This window comes from Lissotriton vulgaris, chromosome 6 (assembly GCF_964263255.1).
Source record: "Lissotriton vulgaris chromosome 6, aLisVul1.2, whole genome shotgun sequence".
NCBI classification, from domain to species: domain Eukaryota; kingdom Metazoa; phylum Chordata; class Amphibia; order Caudata; family Salamandridae; genus Lissotriton; species Lissotriton vulgaris.
In genome coordinates, this window is record NC_141694.1 from 1,922,702,130 (window position 1) to 1,922,728,650 (window position 26,521).

The window sequence follows — 26,521 nt, forward strand, 5'->3', positions numbered from 1 at the left end:
AGAGGGTGGAAAGAAGCTGATGAGTGTAAGGAGAAGGGTGGAAAGAAGCAACTGAGTGTAAGGAGAAGGGTGGAAAGAAGCAGCTGAGTGTAAGGAGAATGGTGGAAAGAAGCAGATGAGTGTAAGGAGAATGGTGGAAAGAAGCAGAGGAGTGTAAGGAGAAGGGTGGAAAGAAGCAGAAGAGTTTAAGGAGAAGGGTGGAAAGAAGCAACTGAGTGTAAGGAGAAGGGTGGAAAGAAGCAGATGAGTGTAAGGAGAAAGGTGGAAAGAAACAGCTGAGTGTAAGGAGAAGGTTGGAAAGAAGCAGCTGAGTGTGAGGAGAAGGGAGGAAAGAAACAGCTGAGTGTAAGGAGATGGGTGGAAAGAAGCAGCTGAGTGTAAGGAGAAGGGTAGAAAGAAGCAGCTGAGTGTAAGGAGAAGGGTGGAAAGAAGCTGTTGAGTGTAAGGGGTGGGAAGAAGCAGCTGAGTGTAAGGAGAAGGGTGGAAAGAAGCAGCTGAGTGTAAGGAGAAGGGTGGAAAGAAGCAGCTGAGTGTAAGGAGAAGGGTGGAAAGAAGCCGCTGAGTGTAAGAGAAGGGTGGAAAGAAGCAGCTGAGTGTAAGTAGAAGGGTGGAAAGAAGCAGATGGGTGTAAGGAGAAGGGTGGAAAGAAGCAGCTGAGTGTAAGGAGAAGGGTGGAAAGAAGCTGCTGAGTTTAAGGGGTGGAAAGAAGCAGCTGAGTGTAAGGAGAAGGGTGGAAAGAAGCAGCTGAGTGTAAGGAGAAGGGTGGAAAGAAGCAGCTGAGTGTAAGGGGTGGAAAGAAGAAGCTGCGTGTAAGGAGAAAGGTGGAAAGAAGCAGCTGAGTGTAAGGAGAAGGGTGGAAAAAAGCAGCTGAGTGTAAGGGGTGGAAAGAAGCAGCTGAGTGTAAGGAGAAGGGTGGAAAGAAGCAGCTGAGTGTAAGGAGGAGGGTGGGAAGAAGCAGCTGAATGTAAGGAGAAGGGTGGAAAGAAGCAGCCGAGTGTAAGGAGAAGGTTGGAAAGAAGCAGCTGAGTGTAAGGGGTGGAAAGAAGCAGCTGAGTGTAAGGAGAAGGGTGGAAAGAAGCAGCTGAGTGTAAGGAGAAGGGTGGAAAGAAGCAGCTGAGTGTAAGGAGAAGGGTGGAAAGAAGCAGCTGAGTGTAAGAGAAGGGTGGAAAGAAGCAGCTGAGTGTAAGGAGAAGGGTGGAAAGAAGCAGCTGAGTGTAAGGGAAGGGAAGAAGCAGCTGAGTGTAAGGAGAAGAGTGGAAAGAAGCAGCTGAGTGTAAGGAGAAGGGTGGAAAGAAGCAGCTGAGTGTAAGGAGAAGGTTGGAAAGAAGCAGCTGAGTGTAAGGAGAAGGGTGGAAAGAAGCAGCTGAGTGTAAGGGGTGGAAAGAAGCAGCTGAGTGTAAGGAGAAAGGTGGAAAGAAGCAGCTGAGGGTTAGGAGAAGGGTGGAAAGAAGCAGCTGAGTGGAAGGGGTGGAAAGAAGCAGCTGAGTGTAAGGAGAAGGGTGGAAAGAAGCAGCTGAGTGTAAGGAGGAGGGTGGGAAGAAGCAGCTGAGTGTAAGGAGAAGGGTGGAAAGAAGCAGCTGAGTGTAAGAGAAGGGTGGAAAGAAGCAGATGGGTGTAAGGAGAAGGGTGGAAAGAAGCAGCTGAGTGTAAGGAGAAGGGTGGAAAGAAGCTGCTGAGTTTAAGGGGTGGAAAGAAGCAGCTGAGTGTAAGGAGAAGGGTGGAAAGAAGCAGCTGAGTGTAAGGAGAAGGGTGGAAAGAAGCAGCTGAGTGTTAGGAGGGGGTGGGAAGAAGCAGCTGAGTGTAAGGAGAAGGGTGGAAAGAACCAGCTGAGTGTAAAGAGAAGGGTGGAAAGAAGCAGATGAGTGTAAGGAGAAGGGTGGAAAGAAGCAGCTGAGTGTAAGGAGAAGGGTGGAAAGAAGGAGCTGAGTGTAAGGGGTGGAAAGAAGCAGCTGAGTGTAAGGAGAAGGGTGGAAAGAAGCAGCTGAGTGTAAGGAGAAGGGTGGAAAGAAGCAGCTGAGTGTAAGGGGTGGAAAGAAGCAGCTGAGTGTAAGGAGAAGGGTGGAAAGAAGCAGCTGAGTGTAAGAGAAGGGTGGAAAGAAGCAGCTGAGTGTAAGGGTTGGAAAGAAGCAGCTGAGTGTAAGGAGAAGGGTGGAAAGAAGCAGCTGAGTGTACGTAGAAGGGTGGAAAGAAGCTGATGAGTGTAAGGAGAAGGGTGGAAAGAAGCAACTGAGTGTAAGGAGAAGGGTGGAAAGAATCAGCTGAGTGTAAGGAGAATGATGGAAAGAAGCAGATGAGTGTAAGGAGAATGGTGGAAAGAAGCAGATGAGTGTAAGGAGAAGGGTGGAAAGAAGCAGCTGAGTGTAAGGAGAAGGGTGGAAAGAAGCAGCTGAGTGTAAGGAGAAGGAGAAGGGTGGAAAGAAGCAGCTGAGTGTAAGGAGAAGGGTGGAAAGAAGCAGCTGAGTTTAAGGAGAAGGGTGGAAAGAAGCAACTGAGTGTAAGGAGAAGGGTGGAAAGAAGCAGCTGAGTGTAAGGGGTGGAAAGAAGCAGCTGAGTGTAAGGAGAAAGGTGGAAAGAAGCAGCTGAGTGTAAGGAGAAGGGTGGAAAGAAGCAGCTGAGTGTAAGGGGTGGACAGAAGCAGCTGAGTGTAAGGAGAAGTGGGGAAAGAAGCAGCTGAGTGTAAGGAGAAGGGTGGGAAGAAGCAGCTGAGTGTAAGGAGAAGGGTTGAAAGAAGCAGCTGAGTGTAAGGGGTGGAAAGAAGCAGCTGAGTGTACGGGGTGGAAAGAAGCAGCTGAGTGTAAGGAGAAGGGTGGAAAGAAGCAGATGAGTGTAAGGAGAAGGGTGGAAAGAAGCAGCTGGGTGTAAGAGAAGGGTGGAAAGAAGCAGCTGAGTGTAAGGGTTGGAAAGAAGCAGCTGATGTAAGGAGAAGGGTGGAAAGAAGCAGCTGAGTGTAAGTAGAAGGGTGGAAAGAAGCAGATGAGTGTAAGGAGAGGGGTGGAAAGAAGCAGCTGAGTGTAAGGAGAAGGGTGGAAAGAAGCAGCTGAGTGTAAGGAGAAGGTTGGAAAGAAGCAGCTGAGTGTAAGGAGAAGGGTGGAAAGAAGCAGCTGAGTGTAAGGGGTAGAAAGAAGCAGCTGAGTGTAAGGAGAAAGGTGGAAAGAAGCAGCTGAGGGTTAGGAGAAGGGTGGAAAGAAGCAGCTGAGTGTAAGGGGTGGAAAGAAGCAGCTGAGTGTAAGGAGGAGGGTGGAAAGAAGCAGCTGAGTGTAAGGAGGAGGGTGGGAAGAAGCAGCTGAGTGTAAGGAGAAGGGTGGAAAGAAGCAGCTGAGTGTAAGGAAAAGGGTGGAAAGAAGCAGCTGAGTGTAAGAGAAGGGTGGAAAGAAGCAGCTGAGTGTAAGTAGAAGGGTGGAAAGAAGCAGATGGGTGTAAGGAGAAGGGTGGAAAGAAGCAGCTGAGTGTAAGGAGAAGGGTGGAAAGAAGCTGCTGAGTTTAAGGGGTGGAAAGAAGCAGCTGAGTGTAAGGAGAAGGGTGGAAGGAAGCAGCTGAGTGTAAGGAGAAGGGTGGAAAGAAGCAGCTGAGTGTAAGGAGAAGGGTGGAAAAAAGCAGCTGAGTGTAAGGGGTGGAAAGAAGCAGCTAAGTGTAAGGAGAAGGGTGGGAAGAAGCAGCTGAGTGTAAGGAGAAGGGTGGAAAGAAGCAGCTGAGTGTAAGGAGAAGGGTAGAAAGAAGCAGCTGCGTGTAAGGAGAAGGGTGGAAAGAAGCCGCTGAGTGTAAGGAGAAGGGTGGAAAGAAGCAGCTGAGTGTAAGGAGAAGGGTGGAAAGAAGCAGCTGAGGGTAAGAAGAAGGGTGGAAAGAAGCAGCTGAGTGTAAGGAGAAGGGTGGAAAGAAGCAGCTGAGTGTAAGGGGTGGGAAGAAGCAGCTGAGTGTAAGGAGAAGAGTGGAAAGAAGCAGCTGAGTGTAAGGAGAAGGGTGGAAAGAAGCAGCTGAGTGTAAGGAGAAGGGTGGAAAGAAGCAGCTGAGTGTAAGGGGTGGAAAGAAGCAGCTGAGTGTAAGGAGAAGGGTGGAAAGAAGCAGCTGAGTGTAAGGAGAAGGGTGGAAAGAAGCAGCTGAGTGTAAGGGGTGGAAAGAAGAAGCTGAGTGTAAGGAGAAAGGTGGAAAGAAGCAGCTGAGTGTAAGGAGAAGGGTGGAAAAAAGCAGCTGAGTGTAAGGGGTGGAAAGAAGCAGCTGAGTGTAAGGAGAAGGGTGGAAAGAAGCAGCTGAGTGTAAGGAGGAGGGTGAGAAGAAGCAGCTGAGTGTAAGGAGAAGGGTGGAAAGAAGCAGCCGAGTGTAAGGAGAAGGGTGGAAAGAAGCAGCTGAGTGTAAGGGGTGGAAAGAAGCAGCTGAGTGTAAGGAGAAGGGTGGAAAGAAGCAGCTGAGTGTAAGGAGAAGGGTGGAAAGAAGCAGCTGAGTGTAAGGAGAAGGGTGGAAAGAAGCAGCTGAGTGTAAGAGAAGGGTGGAAAGAAGCAGCTGAGTGTAAGGAGAAGGGTGGAAAGAAGCAGCTGAGTGTAAGGGAAGGGAAGAAGCAGCTGAGTGTAAGGAGAAGAGTGGAAAGAAGCAGCTGAGTGTAAGGAGAAGGGTGGAAAGAAGCAGCTGAGTGTAAGGAGAAGGTTGGAAAGAAGCAGCTGAGTGTAAGGAGAAGGGTGGAAAGAAGCAGCTGAGTGTAAGGGGTGGAAAGAAGCAGCTGAGTGTAAGGAGAAAGGTGGAAAGAAGCAGCTGAGGGTTAGGAGAAGGGTGGAAAGAAGCAGCTGAGTGGAAGGGGTGGAAAGAAGCAGCTGAGTGTAAGGAGAAGGGTGGGAAGAAGCAGCTGAGTGTAAGGAGAAGGGTGGAAAGAAGCAGCTGAGTGTAAGGAGAAGGGTGGAAAGAAGCAGCTGAGTGTAAGAGAAGGGTGGAAAGAAGCAGATGGGTGTAAGGAGAAGGGTGGAAAGAAGCAGCTGAGTGTAAGGAGAAGGGTGGAAAGAAGCTGCTGAGTTTAAGGGGTGGAAAGAAGCAGCTGAGTGTAAGGAGAAGGGTGGAAAGAAGCAGCTGAGTGTTAGGAGGGGGTGGGAAGAAGCAGCTGAGTGTAAGGAGAAGGGTGGAAAGAAGCAGCTGAGTGTAAAGAGAAGGGTGGAAAGAAGCAGCTGAGTGTAAGGGGTGGAAAGAAGCAGCTGAGTGTAAGGGGTGGAAAGAAGCAGCTGAGTGTAAGGAAAAGGGTGGAAAGAAGCCGCTGGGTGTAAGGAGAAGGGTGGAAAGAAGCAGCTGAGTGTAAGGAGAAGGATGGAAAGAAGCAGATGAGTGTAAGGAGAAGGGTGGAAAGAAGCAGCTGAGTGTAAGGAGAAGGGTGGAAAGAAGGAGCTGAGTGTAAGGAGAAGGGTGGAAAGAAGCAGCTGAGTGTAAGGAGAAGGGTGGAAAGAAGCAGCTGAGTGTAAGGTGTGGAAAGAAGCAGCTGAGTGTAAGGAGAAGGGTGGAAAGAAGCAGCTGAGTGTAAGGAGAAGGGTGGAAAGAAGCAGCTGAGTGTAAGAGAAGGGTGGAAAGAAGCAGCTGAGTGTAAGGGTTGGAAAGAAGCAGCTGAGTGTAAGGAGAAGGGTGGAAAGAAGCAGCTGAGTGTACGTAGAGGGTGGAAAGAAGCTGATGAGTGTAAGGAGAAGGGTGGAAAGAAGCAACTGAGTGTAAGGAGAAGGGTGGAAAGAAGCAGCTGAGTGTAAGGAGAATGGTGGAAAGAAGCAGATGAGTGTAAGGAGAATGGTGGAAAGAAGCAGAGGAGTGTAAGGAGAAGGGTGGAAAGAAGCAGAAGAGTTTAAGGAGAAGGGTGGAAAGAAGCAACTGAGTGTAAGGAGAAGGGTGGAAAGAAGCAGATGAGTGTAAGGAGAAAGGTGGAAAGAAACAGCTGAGTGTAAGGAGAAGGTTGGAAAGAAGCAGCTGAGTGTGAGGAGAAGGGAGGAAAGAAACAGCTGAGTGTAAGGAGATGGGTGGAAAGAAGCAGCTGAGTGTAAGGAGAAGGGTAGAAAGAAGCAGCTGAGTGTAAGGAGAAGGGTGGAAAGAAGCTGTTGAGTGTAAGGGGTGGGAAGAAGCAGCTGAGTGTAAGGAGAAGGGTGGAAAGAAGCAGCTGAGTGTAAGGAGAAGGGTGGAAAGAAGCAGCTGAGTGTAAGGAGAAGGGTGGAAAGAAGCCGCTGAGTGTAAGAGAAGGGTGGAAAGAAGCAGCTGAGTGTAAGTAGAAGGGTGGAAAGAAGCAGATGGGTGTAAGGAGAAGGGTGGAAAGAAGCAGCTGAGTGTAAGGAGAAGGGTGGAAAGAAGCTGCTGAGTTTAAGGGGTGGAAAGAAGCAGCTGAGTGTAAGGAGAAGGGTGGAAAGAAGCAGCTGAGTGTAAGGAGAAGGGTGGAAAGAAGCAGCTGAGTGTAAGGGGTGGAAAGAAGAAGCTGCGTGTAAGGAGAAAGGTGGAAAGAAGCAGCTGAGTGTAAGGAGAAGGGTGGAAAAAAGCAGCTGAGTGTAAGGGGTGGAAAGAAGCAGCTGAGTGTAAGGAGAAGGGTGGAAAGAAGCAGCTGAGTGTAAGGAGGAGGGTGGGAAGAAGCAGCTGAATGTAAGGAGAAGGGTGGAAAGAAGCAGCCGAGTGTAAGGAGAAGGTTGGAAAGAAGCAGCTGAGTGTAAGGGGTGGAAAGAAGCAGCTGAGTGTAAGGAGAAGGGTGGAAAGAAGCAGCTGAGTGTAAGGAGAAGGGTGGAAAGAAGCAGCTGAGTGTAAGGAGAAGGGTGGAAAGAAGCAGCTGAGTGTAAGAGAAGGGTGGAAAGAAGCAGCTGAGTGTAAGGAGAAGGGTGGAAAGAAGCAGCTGAGTGTAAGGGAAGGGAAGAAGCAGCTGAGTGTAAGGAGAAGAGTGGAAAGAAGCAGCTGAGTGTAAGGAGAAGGGTGGAAAGAAGCAGCTGAGTGTAAGGAGAAGGTTGGAAAGAAGCAGCTGAGTGTAAGGAGAAGGGTGGAAAGAAGCAGCTGAGTGTAAGGGGTGGAAAGAAGCAGCTGAGTGTAAGGAGAAAGGTGGAAAGAAGCAGCTGAGGGTTAGGAGAAGGGTGGAAAGAAGCAGCTGAGTGGAAGGGGTGGAAAGAAGCAGCTGAGTGTAAGGAGAAGGGTGGAAAGAAGCAGCTGAGTGTAAGGAGGAGGGTGGGAAGAAGCAGCTGAGTGTAAGGAGAAGGGTGGAAAGAAGCAGCTGAGTGTAAGAGAAGGGTGGAAAGAAGCAGATGGGTGTAAGGAGAAGGGTGGAAAGAAGCAGCTGAGTGTAAGGAGAAGGGTGGAAAGAAGCTGCTGAGTTTAAGGGGTGGAAAGAAGCAGCTGAGTGTAAGGAGAAGGGTGGAAAGAAGCAGCTGAGTGTAAGGAGAAGGGTGGAAAGAAGCAGCTGAGTGTTAGGAGGGGGTGGGAAGAAGCAGCTGAGTGTAAGGAGAAGGGTGGAAAGAAGCAGCTGAGTGTAAAGAGAAGGGTGGAAAGAAGCAGCTGAGTGTAAGGGGTGGAAAGAAGCAGCTGAGTGTAAGGGGTGGAAAGAAGCAGCTGAGTGTAAGGAAAAGGGTGGAAAGAAGCCGCTGGGTGTAAGGAGAAGGGTGGAAAGAAGCAGCTGAGTGTAAGGAGAAGGATGGAAAGAAGCAGATGAGTGTAAGGAGAAGGGTGGAAAGAAGCAGCTGAGTGTAAGGAGAAGGGTGGAAAGAAGGAGCTGAGTGTAAGGGGTGAAAAGAAGCAGCTGAGTGTAAGGAGAAGGGTGGAAAGAAGCAGCTGAGTGTAAGGAGAAGGGTGGAAAGAAGCAGCTGAGTGTAAGGGGTGGAAAGAAGCAGCTGAGTGTAAGGAGAAGGGTGGAAAGAAGCAGCTGAGTGTAAGGAGAAGGGTGGAAAGAAGCAGCTGAGTGTAAGAGAAGGGTGGAAAGAAGTAGCTGAGTGTAAGGGTTGGAAAGAAGCAGCTGAGTGTAAGGAGAAGGGTGGAAAGAAGCAGCTGAGTGTACGTAGAGGGTGGAAAGAAGCTGATGAGTGTAAGGAGAAGGGTGGAAAGAAGCAGCTGAGTGTACGTAGAGGGTGGAAAGAAGCTGATGAGTGTAAGGAGAAGGGTGGAAAGAAGCAACTGAGTGTAAGGAGAAGGGTGGAAAGAAGCAGCTGAGTGTAAGGAGAATGGTGGAAAGAAGCAGATGAGTGTAAGGAGAATGGTGGAAAGAAGCAGATGAGTGTAAGGAGAAGGGTGGAAAGAAGCAGAAGAGTTTAAGGAGAAGGGTGGAAAGAAGCAACTGAGTGTAAGGAGAAGGGTGGAAAGAAGCAGCTGAGTGTAAGGAGAATGGTGGAAAGAAGCAGATGAGTGTAAGGAGAAGGGAGGAAAGAAACAGCTGAGTGTAAGGAGATGGGTGGAAAGAAGCAGCTGAGTGTAAGGAGAAGGGTGGAAAGAAGCAGCTGAGTGTAAGGAGAAGGGTGGAAAGAAACTGTTGAGTGTAAGGGGTGGAAAGAAGCAGCTGAGTGTAAGGAGAAAGGTGGAAAGAAGCAGCTGAGTGTAAGGAGAAGGGTGGAAAGAAGCAGCTGAGTGTAAGGGGTGGACAGAAGCAGCTGAGTGTAAGGAGAAGTGGGGAAAGAAGCAGCTGAGTGTAAGGAGAAGGGTGGAAAGAAGCAGCTGAGTGTAAGGAGAAGGGTTGAAAGAAGCAGCTGAGTGTAAGGGGTGGAAAGAAGCAGCTGAGTGTAAGGGGTGAAAAGAAGCAGCTGAGTGTAAGGAGAAGGGTGGAAAGAAGCAGATGAGTGTAAGGAGAAGGGTGGAAAGAAGCAGCTGGGTGTAAGAGAAGGGTGGAAAGAAGCAGCTGAGTGTAAGGGTTGGAAAGAAGCAGCTGATGTAAGGAGAAGGGTGGAAAGAAGCAGCTGAGTGTAAGTAGAAGGGTGGAAAGAAGCAGATGAGTGTAAGGAGAGGGGTGGAAAGAAGCAGCTGAGTGTAAGGAGAAGGGTGAAAAGAAGCAGCTGAGTGTAAGGGGTGGAAAGAAGCAGCTGAGTGTAAGGAGAAGGGTGGAAAGAAGCAGCTGAGTGTAAGGAGAAGGGTGGAAAGAAGCAGCTGAGTGTAAGGGGTAGAAAGAAGCAGCTGAGTGTAAGGAGAAGGGTGGAAAGAAGCAGATGAGTGTAAGGAGAAGGGTGGAAAGAAGCAGCTGGGTGTAAGAGAAGGGTGGAAAGAAGCAGCTGAGTGTAAGGGTTGGAAAGAAGCAGCTGATGTAAGGAGAAGGGTAGAAAGAAGCAGCTGAGTGTAAGTAGAAGGGTGGAAAGAAGCAGATGAGTGTAAGGAGAGGGGTGGAAAGAAGCAGCTGAGTGTAAGGAGAAGGGTGAAAAGAAGCAGCTGAGTGTAAGGGGTGGAAAGAAGCAGCTGAGTGTAAGGAGAAGGGTGGAAAGAAGCAGCTGAGTGTAAGAGAAGGGTGGAAAGAAGCAGCTGAGTGTAAGGGTTGGAAAGAAGCAGCTGAGTGTAAGGAGAAGGGTGGAAAGAAGCAGCTGAGTGTAAGGAGAAGGGTGGAAAGAAGCAGCTGAGTGTAAGAGAAGGGTGGAAAGAAGCAGCTGAGTGTAAGGGTTGGAAAGAAGCAGCTGAGTGTAAGGAGAAGGGTGGAAAGAAGCAGCTGAGTGTACGTAGAGGGGTGGAAAGAAGCTGATGAGTGTAAGGAGAAGGGTGGAAAGAAGCAACTGAGTGTAAGGAGAAGGGTGGAAAGAAGCAGCTGAGTGTAAGGAGAATGGTGGAAAGAAGCAGATGAGTGTAAGGAGAATGGTGGAAAGAAGCAGATGAGTGTAAGGAGAAGGGTGGAAAGAAGCAGAAGAGTTTAAGGAGAAGGGTGGAAAGAAGCAACTGAGTGTAAGGAGAAGGGTGGAAAGAAGCAGCTGAGTGTAAGGAGAATGGTGGAAAGAAGCAGATGAGTGTAAGGAGAAATGTGGAAAGAAACAGCTGAGTGTAAGGAGAAGGTTGGAAAGAAGCAGCTGAGTGTGAGGAGAAGGGAGGAAAGAAGCAGCTGAGTGTAAGGAGATGGGTGAAAAGAAGCAGCTGAGTGTAAGGAGAAGGGTAGAAAGAAGCAGCTGAGTGTAAGGAGAAGGGTGGGAAGAAGCAGTTGAGTGTAAGGGGTGGAAAGAAGCAGCTGAGTGTAAGGAGAAAGGTGGAAAGAAGCAGCTGAGTGTAAGGAGAAGGGTGGAAAGAAGCAGCTGAGTGTAAGGGGTGGAAAGAAGCAGCTGAGTGTAAGGAGAAGGGTTGAAAGAAGCAGATGAGTGTAAGGAGAAGGGTGGAAAGAAGCAGCTGGGGGTAAGAGAAGGGTGGAAAGAAGCAGCTGAGTGTAAGGGTTGGAAAGAAGCAGCTGATGTAAGGAGAAGGGTGGAAAGAAGCAGCTGAGTGTAAGTAGAAGGGTGGAAAGAAGCAGATGAGTGTAAGGAGAGGGGTGGAAAGAAGCAGCTGAGTGTAAGGAGAAGGGTGAAAAGAAGCAGCTGAGTGTAAGGGGTGGAAAGAAGCAGCTGAGTGTAAGGAGAAGGGTGGAAAGAAGCAGCTGAGTGTAAGGAGAAGGGTGGGAAGAAGCAGGCGAGTGCAAGGAGAAGGGTGGAAAGAAGCAGTTGAGTGTAAGGAGAAGGGTGGAAAGAAGCAGCTGAGTGTAAGAGAAGGGTGGGAAGAATCTGCTGAGTGTAAGTAGAAGGGTGGAAAGAAGCAGCTGAGTGTAAGGGGTAGAAAGAAGCAGCTGAGTGTAAGGAGAAGGGTGGAAAGAGGCAGCTGAGTGTAAGGAGAAGGGTGGGAAGAAGCAGTTGAGTGTAAGGAGAAGGGTGGAAAGAAGCAGCTGAGTGTAAGAGAAGGGTGGAAAGAAGCTGCTGAGTGTAAGTAGAAGGGTGGAAAGAAGCAGCTGAGTGTAAGGGGTAGAAAGAAGCAGCTGAGTGTAAGGAGAAGGGTGGAAAGAAGCAGCTGAGTGTAAGAGAATGGTGGAAAGAAGCAGCTGAGTGTAAGGGTTGGAAAGAAGCAGCTGAGTGTAAGGAGAAGGGTGGAAAGAAGCAGCTGAGTGTAAGGAGAAGGGTGGAAAGAAGCAGCTGAGTGTAAGGAGAAGGGTGGAAAGAAGCAGCTGAGTGTAAGAGAAGGGTGGAAAGAAGCAGCTGAGTGTAAGGAGAAGGGTGGTAAGAAGCAGCTGAGTGTACGTAGAGGGGTGGAAAGAAGCTGATGAGTGTAAGGAGAAGGGTGGAAAGAAGCAACTGAGTGTAAGGAGAAGGGTGGAAAGAAGCAGCTGAGTGTAAGGAGAATGGTGGAAAGAAGCAGATGAGTGTAAGGAGAATGGTGGAAAGAAGCAGATGAGTGTAAGGAGAAGGGTGGAAAGAAGCAGAAGAGTTTAAGGAGAAGGGTGGAAAGAAGCAACTGAGTGTAAGGAGAAGGGTGGAAAGAAGCAGCTGAGTGTAAGGAGAATGGTGGAAAGAAGCAGATGAGTGTAAGGAGAAAGGTGGAAAGAAACAGCTGAGTGTAAGGAGAAGGTTGGAAAGAAGCAGCTGAGTGTGAGGAGAAGGGAGGAAAGAAGCAGCTGAGTGTAAGGAGAAGGGTGAAAAGAAGCAGCTGAGTGTAAGGAGAAGGGTAGAAAGAAGCAGCTGAGTGTAAGGAGAAGGGTGGGAAGAAGCAGTTGAGTGAAAGGGGTGGAAAGAAGCAGCTGAGTGTAAGGAGAAAGGTGGAAAGAAGCAGCTGAGTGTAAGGAGAAGGGTGGAAAGAAGCAGCTGAGTGTAAGGGGTGGACAGAAGCAGCTGAGTGTAAGGAGAAGTGGGGAAAGAAGCAGCTGAGTGTAAGGAGAAGGGTGGGAAGAAGCAGCTGAGTGTAAGGAGTAGGGTTGAAAGAAGCAGCTGAGTGTAAGGGGTGGAAAGAAGCAGCTGAGTGTAAGGGGTGGAAAGAAGCAGCTGAGTGTAAGGAGAAGGGTTGAAAGAAGCTGATGAGTGTAAGGAGAAGGGTGGAAAGAAGCAGCTGGGTGTAAGAGAAGGGTGGAAAGAAGCAGCTGAGTGTAAGGGTTGGAAAGAAGCAGCTGATGTAAGGAGAAGGGTGGAAAGAAGCAGCTGAGTGTAAGTAGAAGGGTGGAAAGAAGCAGATGAGTGTAAGGAGAGGGGTGGAAAGAAGCAGCTGGGTGTAAGGAGAAGGGTGAAAAGAAGCAGCTGAGTGTAAGGGGTGGAAAGAAGCAGCTGAGTGTAAGGAGAAGGGTGGAAAGAAGCAGCTGAGTGTAAGGAGAAGGGTGGGAAGAAGCAGGCGAGTGCAAGGAGAAGGGTGGAAAGAAGCAGTTGAGTGTAAGGAGAAGGGTGGAAAGAAGCAGCTGAGTGTAAGAGAAGGGTGGAAAGAATCTGCTGAGTGTAAGTAGAAGGGTGGAAAGAAGCAGCTGAGTGTAAGGGGTAGAAAGAAGCAGCTGAGTGTAAGGAGAAGGGTGGAAAGAGGCAGCTGAGTGTAAGGAGAAGGGTGGGAAGAAGCAGTTGAGTGTAAGGAGAAGGGTGGAAAGAAGCAGCTGAGTGTAAGAGAAGGGTGGAAAGAAGCTGCTGAGTGTAAGTAGAAGGGTGGAAAGAAGCAGCTGAGTGTAAGGGGTAGAAAGAAGCAGCTGAGTGTAAGGAGAAGGGTGGAAAGAAGCAGCTGAGTGTAAGGAGAAGGGTGGGAAGAAGCAGCTGAGTGCAAGGTGAAGGGTGGAAAGAAGCAGCTGAGTGTAAGGAGAAGGGTGGAAAGAAGCAGCTGAGTGTAAGAGAAGGGTGGAAAGAAGCAGCTGAGTGTAAGGGTTGGAACGAAGCAGCTGAGTAAAAGGAGAAGGGTGGAAAGAAGCAGCTGAGTATAAGTAGAAGGGTGGAAAGAAGCTGCTGAGTGTAAGAGAAGGGTGGAAAGAAGCAGCTGAGTGTAAGGGGTAGAAAGAAGCAGCTGAGTGTAAGGAGAAGGGTGGAAAGAAGCAGCTGAGTGTAAGGAGAAGGGTGGGAAGAAGCAGTTGAGTGTAAGGAGAAGGGTGGAAAGAAGCAGCTGAGTGTAAGAGAAGGGTGGAAAGAAGCTGCTGAGTGTAAGTAGAAGGGTGGAAAGAAGCAGCTGAGTGTAAGGGGTAGAAAGAAGCAGCTGAGTGTAAGGAGAAGGGTGGAAAGAAGCAGCTGAGTGTAAGGAGAAGGGTGGGAAGAAGCAGCTGAGTGCAAGGTGAAGGGTGGAAAGAAGCAGCTGAGTGTAAGGAGAAGGGTGGAAAGAAGCAGCTGAGTGTAAGAAGAAGGGTGGAAAGAAGCAGCTGAGTGTAAGGGTTGGAACGAAGCAGCTGAGTATAAGGAGAAAGGTGGAAAGAAGCAGCTGAGTATAAGTAGAAGGGTGGAAAGAAGCAGATGAGTTTAAGGAGAAGGGTGGAAAGAAGCAGCTGATTGTAAGGGGTGGAAAGAAGCAGCTGAGTGTAAGGAGAAGGGTGGAAAGAAGCAGCTGAATGTGAGGAGAAGGGTGGAAAGAAGCAGCTGAGTGAAAGGAGAAGGGTTGAAAGAAGCAGCTGAGTGTAGGGAGAATGGTGGAAAGAAGCAGCTGAGTGTAAGGAGAAGGGTGGAAAGAAGCAGATGAGTGTAAGGAGAAGGGTGGAAAGAAGCAGCTGAGTGTAAGGAGAAGGGTTGAAAGAAGCAGCTGAGTGTAAGGAGAAGGGTGGAAAGAAGCAATTGAGTGTAAAGAGACTGGTGGAAAGAAGCCGCTGAGTGTAAGGAGAAAGGTGGAAAGAAGCAGCTGAGGGTAAGGAAAAGGGTGGAAAGAAGCAGCTGAGTGTAAGGAGAAGGGTGGAAAGAAGCAGGTGGAAAGAAGCAGCTGAGTGTAAGGAGAAGGGTGGAAAGAAGCAGCTGAGTGTAAGGAGAAAGTTGGAAAGAAGCAGCTGATTGTATTGAGAAGGGTGGAAAGAAGCAATTGAGTGTAAAGAGACTGGTGGAAAGAAGCAGATGAGTGTAAGGAGAAAGGTGGAAAGAAGCAGCTGAGGGTAAGGAGAAGGGTGGAAAGAAGCAGCTGAGTGTAAGGAGAAGGGTGGAAAGAAGCAGGTGGAAAGAAGCAGCTGAGTGTAAGGAGAAGGGTGGAAAGAAGCAGCTGAGTGTAAGGAGAAGGGTGGAAAGAAGCATTTGAGTGTAAGGAGAATGGTGGAAAGAAGCAGCTGAATGTAAGGAGAAGGGTGGAGCAAAGCATCTGACTTTAAGGTGATGGATGAACCTGTTAAGGTCACTTACCTGTCGTTTTTTCCGCAGAAACAATGCTAGACCTCCACTCTCCTCTAAGACAATTCCCAACCAGTATTACTGCTCTGAGTCAGTGGATTTTCCAGTATGGAAGGGGGAGAGATACAAGAGAGAAAAAGTTCCTTAACTTCAAGATCTGGTGTAGGGAACCTACTAGAGGTCTTCTCCAAATCTGATTGCTGTGGGTCTCCTGTCAGATCGCAGCTCGTCTCAGACCAAGGCTGTGTCAGTCACTATTCACTGGGGATGAGAGGGCGAGAGACATTTTAGTTTACCCCATAACAACACTTGCTGTACTTTACACTAGTGCAGTATGGCAACTGTCTTGTGATTACATTATTTGTGAACTTACAGCTTGTGACTTAAAGTTAAATACTCTGGACTAGATCTTTGCTTCTGATCCTCCTCGGTGCCGGAACAGGAACCTCCTCATTCAAAGTATCAACTGAATCCTTCGTCCTTTACAAATTCTTAGTACTTGTAGATAAATAAATCAAATGTCTCTCTTATTGTTCCAGGAGTATCAGAGGTTCATATAAATGAAATGTCTTTCAGTCCCTGGTTGTCTGTTAGGGCACTAACCTTGCGTGTGGGGAGTCATTCTTTCTGCCCTGATCACCTCCCATTTGTTGACTGATTATGGTGTTAACTGACTCGGACTGTGCCATGGGCCCTGATAACCAGGCCCAGGGCCAGTGCTCTGATTCAAAAGGTATATGGTAAGTAGATATTATTACAATTGGCACTGACAACCTATCTGCAAGTCCCTAGTATAGGGCAGGGCATGTAGCTTTAGAGTCCCAGCAGCTTAGAGGCATTCATGTGTGCACTGCTGTGTGGCCTGCGGCATTTTAAAGGCTGCTTTTAAACTAAGGTATTACCTAGGTATACCAGGGTAGGGTGCCATGTAAAAATAATCAGGGACATTTTAAGAGATGTTTGATAAGCTCTTGTGTGGGAAAAACTGCCAATGTTGGTTTTTCCCATTGTAGCCCTTTTAGCTCCATAAGCTGACATACTGTAATACAGTGTAACTATTGACAGAGCTAAAATAAGATTTCAAGGGCTTGAAAGATTATAAATGATAAATCCAGCAACATGCCACTTTTGAATCTATCATAACTAGTACAGAACTTCCTTTTCTATGAGCCTAAATCCAGACGTCTACCAGCCTCTCCTGATTGGCCAGTCTTGCCAGGCTGAGCCCAACCTCATTGATGAGGTGATAAGTGGCCTGCTTAGAGACAGAGGTAAAAAGATAGGGGAGCTCAGCTTCTGCAGAGAACAGACCAGGAAGGGGGCTGGGTAAATCACACTGTCCTGCTGAAACCCAGAGCTCAAGACTAACTGGAGTTGATCAGGGGCTCCCTCAAAAAGGCTCTCTTTCCAAATCGAAGCCAAGCGAGTTCTAGTGGTTCGGGCATGATGACGAGAGATTACCAGCTAGGGTTATTCATAATTCACCATACTCACCTGGGCCTATAAACATACACACTATATAATACAATACAATACAACAACATTTGTAGAGTGCGCTACCTACCCATGAGTGTCTCAAGGTGCTGGAGGGGGGGGGGCTGCTACTGATCAAAGAGCCAGGTCTTGAGAAGTCTTCTGAAGGTCGGTAGGTCCTGGGTCTGTCGTAGGTGGGTGGGGAGAGAGTTCCAGGTCTTGGCTGCGAGGTAGGAGAAGGATCTGCCGCCGGCGGAGGATTTTCGGATGCGAGGGGTTGTGGCGAGGGCGTGGCTGGCCGAGCGGAGGCTGCGGGTGGGGTGGGGAAGCTGAGTCGGTTGTTGAGGTATTTGGGTCCTGTGTGTGTGGATGAGGAGCTTGAAGGTGATCCTCTTGTTTACAGGGAGCCAGTGTAGGTCTCTCAGGTGGGGTGTGATGTGGCAGTGTCGTGGGGTGTCGAGGATCAGTCGGGCTGCGGCGTTCTGGATGCGTTGGAGCCGTCCCAGGAGCTTGGTTGTTGTTCCTGCGTAGAGGGCGTTCCCGTAGTCCAGTCTACAGGTGACAAGGGCGTGGGTGACGGTTTAGCTCGTGTCAAAGGGGATCCATTTGAAGATTCTGCAGAGCATTCGGAGGGTGTTAAAGCAAGACGCGGAGACAGCGTTGACTTGCTGTGTCATGGAGAGGGTGGAGTTGAGGATGATACCCAGGTTGCGTGCGTGTTTAGTGGGTTCTGGTGGAGTTCCTAGCGAAGTGGGCCACCAGCAGTCGCCCCAGGCTGAGGGGGTGGAGCCGAGATGAGGACCTCTGTCTTGTCTGAATTAAGTTTCAGCCTGCTGTCCTTCATCCATTCGGCGATGGCCTTCATTCCTCTGTGGAAGTTGTCTTTGGCGGTGAGGGGGTCTTCTGTGAGGGATATGATCAGCTGGGTGTCATCGGCATAGGAGATGATGTTGAGGTTGTGTCGTCGTGCTACCTGGGCGAGCGGTGCTATGTAGATATTGAACAGTGTTGGGCTGAGGAAGGATCCCTGTGGGAGCCGTAGATGATCTCGGTGGTCTTTAAGCGGAATGGTGGGAGGCGGACGCTCTAGGTTCTGCCGGAGAGGAAGGATGTGGACCCTGCCAGGGCCTTCTCTTGCATTCCGGCGTCGTGGAGCGTGCTGTCAGGATGCGGTGGCAGACCGTGTTCAAGGCTGCTGATAAGTCCAGGAGGATGAGGGCGCTGTTTCCCCTTTGTCCATCAGGATCCTGATGCCGTCAGTGGCGGCGATGAGGGCGGTCTCGGTGCTGTGGTTGTTGCGGAAGCCGGACTGGGATGGGTCCAGGATGTTGTTGGCTTCGAAGTGGAGGGTCAGCTGTCTGTTGATGATCTTCTCTGTGACTTTCGCCGGGAAGGGGGAGCAGGGAGATGGGCCGAAAGTTCTTGAGGTCCTTGGGGTCTGCCTTCGGTTTCTTCAGTAGGGCGTTGATCTCAGCGTGTTTCCAGCTCTCCGGGAAGGTAGCTGTCTCGAAGGAGGTGTTGATGATTTTCTGGAGGTGTGGTGCGATGACTGTGCCGGCTTTGTTGAAGATGTGATGGGGACATGGGTCCGATGGGGATCTGGAGTGGATGGAGTTCATGGTCTTGATGGTGTCTTCCTCGCTGACGTTGGCCCAGGTGGTCAGGCAGCTGGTTAGGGCAGAGGTCGCGGGGGTGGTGTCAGCGGAGGGTGTGTCGGAGTTGAAGCTGTCATGGATGTCGGTGATCTTCCGGTGAAAGAAGGTGGCTAGTGAGTCGCAAAGGTCTTGTGAAGGTGGGATGTCGTTGGTGTTGGAGCTGGGGTTGGAGAGTTCTCTCACGATGCTAAAGAGCTCTTTGGAGTTGTGTGCGTTGTTGTCCAGGCGGTCCTTGAAGGTGGTCCTCTTGGCGGTCCTGATGAGTTGGTGGTGATTTCGGGTGGCATTTTTGTGGGCTGTGTGGCTGTCTGGCGTTCGGTCGCGAAGCAATCTCTTCTCTAGCCTTCGACAGGTGTGTTTGGAGGCCCGGAGGTCATTGGTAAACCATGCGGCTTTCTTGTTGGTGCGGTTGGTTGTGGAGGTCTTGAGGGGGCGAGGGTGTCTGCGCAGTTGTTGATCCAATTGTTAAGGTTGCTGGTGGTGGTGTCGGGGTCGGCTGTGTCGTCGGGTAGATTGAGGGCGAGGTTGGTGATCAGTTGTTCCTCTGTGATCTTGCCCCAGCGGCGGCGTGGTAGCTGTTGGGTGCGGTGGTGTGTGGTGGGTTTCCTAAAGGTGAAGTGGACGCATCTGTGGTCGGTCTATTGGGGTTCGGTGGTGTGGTTGAAGGAGACGTGGGGACTTGCGGAGAAGATGGGGTCCAGCGTGTGTCTGGCAGCATGGGTTGGGGTCGTCACGAGCTGTTTGAGTCCGAGGTTGGCAAGGTTGTCGATCAGGGCGGTGGAGTTGGCGTAGTTGTTGTTTTCGAGGTGGATGTTCTGGGCCCCCAGGAGGATGTAGTCTGTGGATCCGAGGGCGTGGGTGCTGACGAGGTCGGCAATGGTGTCACTGAACTGTGGTTGTGGTCCGGGTGGTCTGTAGACGAGTGTTCCTCTGAGGGTGGTGTTGGGGTCGGTGTGGATCTGGAAATGCATGTGCTCGGCGGTGGTGAGGGTGTCGTTGGTGTTGGTCGAGACTCTGAGGGTGTCCTTGTGGATGATGGCTATTCCTCCTCCCACTCCGTTGGTGCGGTTTCTTCAGGAGATCTTGTAGCCCTGTGGGATAGCTATGGCGATGTCTGGCGCTGAGGTGTCGTTCAGCCAGGTCTCCGTCAGGAAGGCGACGTCGGGGCGGTGGAGTCTAGGAGGTCCCAGAGTTTGGCGGCATGCTTGCGAGCGGAGCGGGTGTTGAGGAGGATGCAACGGATGTGGTTGGGTTTTCAGGTTGGTGGTTTGGCAGGGTGGATGCTGGTGAAGCTACAGTTCCAGCAGGTGAATGCCCTTGGGTGTTCTTCGGGGTTGCTTGGTGGCAGGAGCGATCTGGGTCGATGTTGAGTGCGTGGAGGTTGCTGAAGTCGTAGTGAAGTCTGGTGTTGCAGCTGCCTCGGGAACCAGGGGTTCTGGCGCTGGGCGCGGGCCAGGCACGGACGGGTGCAGACGGGCTTGCGCGCCAATGGCACGCCCGCTGCCCGCGTCCGCTGCACTTACGCGTGGCGTCCTCCATTAAAGGCAAAGTGGGAGGGAGGAGCAGCTGGGAGGCGGGAGCAGGGTGGCCAATGGGCGAAGGGGGATGGGGACGGGCCGGGACACAGAAGGCAAGGGGGCAGGCCTCAGGAGTGCAGCGGCGAAGAGCAGGGAGCGGGGTGGATACAGAGGGCAGGGGCGCTAGGGATGACCACGAAGGTGATACGAAAAGAGGTCCAAAAACTAAACTAAACAGATTAAGGGGGTACAATAAATTACAATAATTACAGGAAAGGCACAAGCAGACAACAAGGCACAGAGCAGTCAGCAGAGGTACAACCAGTCACCAGGACGAGACCACTGGAGCGCGTCAGCGGCGTGCTCTCGACAGTGGCAGCAGGGGTCAAGGGTCAAGGGAGCACAGGAGGAGCCGTGCGGTGAGGGGAGCGACCTGACCTGCGAACAGTGAGGAAATATAGATTTTTGGTCATGTTATGTTCCCTAGCGCGAACCCCACCGACTCCATGTATCAGCTTAAAGTACATGTAACTTCCCTCCCGTGTCAGCTATGAAGACGCAAATACATTTGCGTCCAACGTCAACATGTCTTCTTTCAGACCCACCCTGAATGGGTTGAATAGTACGTTCCTAAGTATGCCATGCCAACGTCTTTTTGTGGTGTACTTCTCCATTTTCAGCCCTAGCTGAGTAGGCCATGAATTTCTGCCACCGAGCCTCTTTTCTGGCTTCTGACTCCGAGGGCCTCAGCCCAGGCTGCCTCTGTACCCGTGAACTCTGACTTACTTTCAGCGCGGCCCCTCGCGCTCAGCTCAGCCTGTTTTCTGCCAAGACTGACTTCAACCTTCGAGTTATCTGTTCCGCTCCCCGAAAATACATTCCTGCCTGCTAGCTTCAGTAAACATCCCTCTTCAGCTGCAGGGCCAAAGGGCCGACCTGTCTCTGTGCAAGTAATTCAAGTAATTCATAGCTCCCGTTACCATGCTACCATGGAAGGCCCCACGCTTCTCATGCAGACACTCAGGCGCTTATACACGCACTCACAGTCAGTATAGAATAGCTTCTGCCCTAGAGACCTTTCTGCCCAGATAGCTAAGTTCCCAAACATCCGATATCAGATATGATAGAAGCACAAGTTGATCTGACATGCCAGACTTCTGTCTCTTTCCGTCAGTGTAAATGTCAAGTCCCCTGCACCCTCCAGCTTCACGTCATTCACACGTCATGCAGCTGCGCGCGCATCCAAGCTTCCGATTTCTGCTGACATTGCAACATTTCTGTTAGTGCCACCCCTTTTGTGACACCTATCTGTGACGTTTCTAGCACACACCTCCAGTTCACGCCTAGTCTACGCCTCTTGATTACGTACTAGTAACACGTGTATACTGTTATCTTGTCTTCTCTCAGCTGTTACGCCTACTGCATTACTTCTTATGGTATGAATTAAGTATATAAGCTATGTATTGACATTAAAAGAGCGCTCTATCCCTTCTGACACCCTTGTGGTGGTCAGAATCCGATATCCTGGTCATGACCATTCCTTTTTAAGGAATAAAACCCCTAAGAACTCTAACACCACGGACTCTGTTTCTTTCTTTCCGATTTGAGTTATTATTGATTAAGTACTTACCTGCATAGAAATTAAGAGAGTAAATAAATTATTTACGTAAACAGGGTCAATGGTCACCAGCCCTGACTATAAGCCAGTAATCTATTTTCTGCCGCTGCCAATCAGGAATTAATTTACTTGATGAAGAAGTGTGGCTCAATGGTTAGAGCGGCAGACCTTGATGCAGAGCGCTGGCCAGGGACCAGGGTTCGATTCCCGCCTCTGCGAGATCGGGCTTAAATTCCTCTGACCGGTTATTCTCGCCTCAGTGCCGAATCTAAGCATGGGCCCCACGCTGCAACTCTGGGCAATAGCTTGCTTAGTCTCCACAACGGCCCCCGATACACGAGGGATGCCTGGTTTCACCATGGGATGCCCAGGAGTGGACACCTCACAAGGAAAAGCCAGGAGGGGTTCCCTTGTGGTAGGAGTACAAGCGCCGGGATGCTTACGGGTTACTGTTCGCGCTATACAAATACAACACATTTACACATTCACACATTTACTTATTCATGTACACCATGACTTACCAATTCCTTGTCACCTTGAAATATAATTTACTTAGGCCAATGAATCAGGTTGTTAGCATAGTAGGCATAAACAATTAATTGACCTTATTTTATAGACTGATCACAGGTTCTGAAGAGTTTTAAAACCTATATCTATGCAATACTTTGTGAGTCAAACACCAGAGGAGAGGAGGTATGTGCCTCCTCTCAATGGAATAAACTCCCCATCTCCATTCGGATGATACAGGAGGAGCTACCTTTTCGTAAAGCACTGAAAACATGTCTTTTCTGCTAAACTCACCCGTGTAAGAATCAGCAAACGTGCAGAAGCTCCGGGATACCCCGTTGGGGTAGCTGCGCTCTAAACAAAATACACTAAATAAATAAATACCAATACATGTCAATCACCAGTTTCTCAAGAATAAAAATAATGATAGGAGCAAAAATCTTTAAAGACTTAGTAGATTCTTTAGACATTGGTACCTGGGAAGGTTGGAGAAGGGAAACGGTACAAGGACATACCACACAGATTTATATTTACCTAGAATGGTGCGAGGACCAACCCCTGGCTAGGGCTAGAAAGAAAGGGCTCCCGACTAGTCAGGAGCCAAGAGGACAGGACTGGTGCAGGTCAGTACAGGTAACACCCCTCCCTGCAGCTACTCTCATTCACTTCTAGATAAATTGATTCTTCTCCTTCAGCAATCTCCCGATTCTTCTTTCAGAGTGCTTGATAAGCACTCTGAGCACCGCAACATCCACAATCTCTTTCAGCAAACGTTGGGTCAGTGACAAGTCTGTGACAAGTTAGACAATCTATCTGACTAAGCCTACCTCAGTTATATTATTCTCAGTGTATGTACCTCCTTCAAATGTTTCAATATTCGTGTATTCCCTGCATTCGACTGGTCAATGGGATGGGGAGAGGTCATCACACCATACTAATATGAAGTCATCTTCTTGGAGAAGACCGTCAACATACAACTGAGCTGCTACCTCGAGGAGAACCGCATCCTGGACCCGCCCCAGTCCGAGTTCGGCAACATCGACATTACTGCCCTCATTGCCGCCACCGATGACATCAGGACCCTGCTGGACAATGGCAAAACCATGGCCCTCATCCTCCTGGACCTGTCAGCCGTCTTTGACACTGTCTGTCACTACACCCTATGCACACGCCTCCACGATGTTGGGATCCAAGACAATGCCCTGGGCTAGACCACCTCCTTCCTCTCCGGCAGAACCCAGAGAGTCCGCCTCCCCCTTACCGCTCTGAAGCCACCGAGATCATATGCAACATACTCCAAGGCTCATCACTCAGCCCAACTTTTTTCAACATCTACAAGGCACCGCTCGCCCCCGTTGCCCGACTACACGACCTCAACATCATCTCCCTCTCACTCACCAAGGACCGCCTCACTGCCAAAACCAACCTCCACGGAGGAATGAAAGCCATCGCTGAGTGGATCAAGAACAGCCGTCTGAAGCTAAACTCGGACAAGACAGAAGTCCTCATAATCGGCTCCACTCCCTCGGTCTTGGATGACTCCTGGTGGCCGACCGCACTGGGAACAGCACCAACACCTACCGACCATGCACGCAACCTGGGATTCATCCTCGACTCCACACTTTCCATAACAAAGCAGGTCAACACCATCTCATCCTCCTGCTTCAACACCCTCCGCATGGTCCGCAAGATCTAATGATGGATCCCCAACAAAACAAGAAGAACGGTCACCCAGGCCCTCTTCAGTAGCAGGTTTGACTACGGAAACGCCCACTATGCAGGAGCCCCAGCCATACATCTGAAACACCTACAACACATTCAAAACACCTCTGCATGCCTGATCATCGACATCCCTCACTGCAGCCCCATCACACCCCACCTGAGAGGCCTGCACTGGCTTCCCATCAACAAGAGGATCACCTTCAAGCTACTCACCCATGCACACAAGGCACTCCACATCACCGGACCAGCATACCTCAATAGAAGACTCACCCTCTACACCCCCAACCGCCAGCTCCACTCCGCCGACCTTGACCTCGCCACCGTCCCCTGTATCCGAAGAGCAACCTCCGGTGGCAGATCGTTCTCCCACCTCACCGCCAAGACCTGGAACATCCTCCCCATCTTCCTACCACAGACCCAGGACCTACTGACCTTCAGCAGACTACTCAAGACCTGGCTATTCGAGCAGTAGCAGCATCCCCCCACAGCTCCTTGAGACCCTCACGGGTATGTAATATGCTTTACAAGTGTTCTGATTGATTGGTTGATTGGTTGGTTGATTGATTTGGTTTAATTATTCTATGTTCCCGCCCTTAAATTTACTTTCCAAAGCTTTATTCCTCCCATCAACATTCACATTACTTCATATACAATGCATAACATTTAAGCAAGTGTTCTTCCCCACTCCGGGTCAATAGGTAAAGTTATAAGGCGCATCGCGGGTAAGATGGGACGTGGCAATCCTTCAATGTCTTCATTCGAGGTCTTTCAGTGCTTTTCAATGCATGCGTGTAACTTTCAGAATGTAGATTCCAGTCACCCTCCAGGCCCAAATATGAACTAATAATAAAGTTAAAGAAGAACATGTCAGAGTACAAAAATAAATGAATGCACTGTATACCACTTATTTGTGCTCTAATCCTATACATTTATTTTATTTTATAGCAAGATATGCGAGGTTTAATTTGAGCAAAAGCATATGCATTAGCATGTGAAGTTCAAAGTGGCCATTTTGGCTACTACTGCGCAGCTGCAAGGAATTCCCACCAAAAGCAAAATACGTTATACTACGTAGATGCAGTAGACGCATGCGTAGAAGAGTTCCTGCGTTTTCAGCAGCCATATTAGACACTTGGATTGCTGATTAGTAAAGCACATTTAAAAGCTTCCCCAAGATGAACTAGAATGTTGTGTAATGCAGTCATTAGTAAATACAAACAAGAAGATTAGTTTATTACATGGTATTTCGAGAGAATTGAGTCCGAGCAAGTTTCTTTACATATGAAACCTAGCTCCATCAATCTCCTCTTTGATCACATTCTATGCCATCACTAATTTCAGAACCAGATGCCAACTTTAGCAACTTCCCATTTCAATTGTTGCAATCCCTTTAGAATGTTCCTTTCCCTTTTTCTTTTGTTAACCTTTCATTATTTTGTAAATGTCTCCTTTTATTTCTTTAAGTTGAATTTCATCATATTTTCTTTTCCTTTCTTTTTCATTCACTTCATACCATATGATTTTTCTGCAGCATTTGCACCAACTAATTATCATTAAAAATAATAGAGTTATACCTATTATTGGCATCAGTATTTTGCCTACAATACTTTCCCTACATTAGAAAACCAACTACTCATAGAAGAAATACAATCAGTTAGTTTCTTCCATGCACTGTTAACTTCCAGTGGTTTCAATTCTTCTCCCAAATTTGCGATATTTTTGACATACCCCCAATTTCAACACTTTTGTCAGGTATATAGGTGCAACAATGTTGCACCTTCAACATTTTACAGACTCCATCCTCTTTTGCCAATAATATATCAAGAGCAAGTCGATTTTGCAAAACCATAGACCGTAACTAACTCGGTATTGATCAATAAGAAACTTCCAGCAGTGTCAGTCGATAGGCAATCAACCACGGTGGATAATTTACGAATGATTTGTGTATTCAGAATTACTCCCACTGAAAGTAATAATGCACTGAATATATCTCCTACAATTTCTGAAAAACAAGCTCTTTTCTTACGTGTTAGTCCATTATTTTCTTCATTACTTCCAGTGATTTTTTTTACATGGTATACCTTTGGGAATACTTCTCGAAATAGCAACTCCCATACCAGTGGTCAGGCAGCTCAAAATAAGTCTTATTTTCACAAATATAATAAACTCCAGGAAATGCTGGGTCAGTTCTCCCTTTAAGTCCCAAACCCCCAATTATCAGGAAATTGTGTTCACATCCACCGGAACCAATAAATATATTGTTATACTCTGTTTTTAACTTATGGAGATAGATTTTCCCTTTCTTTTCAAGGTCAAGGGACATAGCAGCATGAGCCTTGACAGTTGTAATAAGGTCCTCTCTCTCAGCCCACTTAGGTATCTGAGGTTTCGGTTCAGTAGCTCTTCTATGGAAATCCTGCCTCCTTTTCTCTACTAAATTCAAAAACATCTTTTCTTCTTCTTGTAACTTACATGCTAAATTGTGGTTATGTGTTCAGCTATATCTTTTGTCTTTGTCTTCATTATTAGAAAATATTAACTCATCTACTGCTCAGGACAGGGTTAATTTTCTTACGCAAAGGAATTTCAGAAAAAACCACATCTATGTTAGAATACCACTACTGCAATTTTCCAGTTCTATACAATAAACTAGGTAAAATACTACATGAAAAACCATAGGTCTGGGGTAAGTGGTGATAGGTTACTCCTTCTGCTCCAGATGTTGGCGATTTCATACACACATAGCAATCACTAATGTTGATACCAGCAGGCTGCTGAGGAGAGTGACCTGAGGAACATGGCGGAAGGCTGACGCCGTCCGTGGGGAGCTCCGGTCCGGTCGAGTGATTCCCTTCTGCAATGCTACTCAACAAAGGCATCCTAACGGTGAGCTGATGCTTGGAATCTCCGTATTTCTGTAATTCTCCTCTAAATTCCTTTTTCGTCTCCCGCTTTCCTTCTGCTGTTGGATCACGAATCAAGACCGAGAACGCCCGGCGCTAGGACCGCGAGGGAATCAGGTGGAGTCATGGGCCTGCTCTGGTGGAGCCCATGGACCTGCTCTGGTGGAGCCCATGGACCTGCTCTGGTGGAGCCCATGGACCTGCTCTGGTGGAGCCCATGGACCTGCTCTGGTGGAGCCAAGGACCTGTGGAGCCCATGGACCTGCTCTGGTGGAGTCCATGGACCTGTGGAGCCCATGGACCTCTTCAGGTGGAGCAATGGACCTGCTCTGGTGGAGCCCATAGACCTGCTCTGGTGGAGCCCATGGACCTGCTCTGGTAGAGCCCTTGGACCTGCTCTGGTGGAGCCCTTGGACCTGGGCTGGTGGAGCCCATGGACCTGCTCTGGTGTAGTGTTGGACCTGCTCTGGTGGAGCCCATGGACCTGCTCTGGTGGAGCCCATGGACCTGCTCTGGTGGAGCCCATGGACCTGTGGAGCCCATGGACCTGCTCTGGTGGAGCCCATGGACCTGCTCTGGTGGAGCCGAGGAATGGGAACTGTCCATAAGTGTTCAGTTTGCTCCGTGTTGGAAATATTTCCATTGACCTCACTGATCCCCTATAAGACAACGCTAAGGTTTTCTAATGTACTCTGAAATCAGTGAATAACTACAATGAGAAGCAGCGCTGTGGTTGTGGCGTTTCTATTGGAGAACCAGAGTTGGGCAGTAATTGTCAACATAAGGAACCGCTACTTGCTTTCTCCATCACTGTTCACTGGTGCTCAGACATGACGTAGGGCTTTGTGTACAGTGTCCGTAAAGTCACAGGTTTGTTTTCATTTATGTCACGGGTCATACATCATACATCTGTTGTTTCTGCTGTCCTTCTTTAATCATCCCTGCGCCTCTGACACTGCAGACGCTTCGGCATTCACATGTA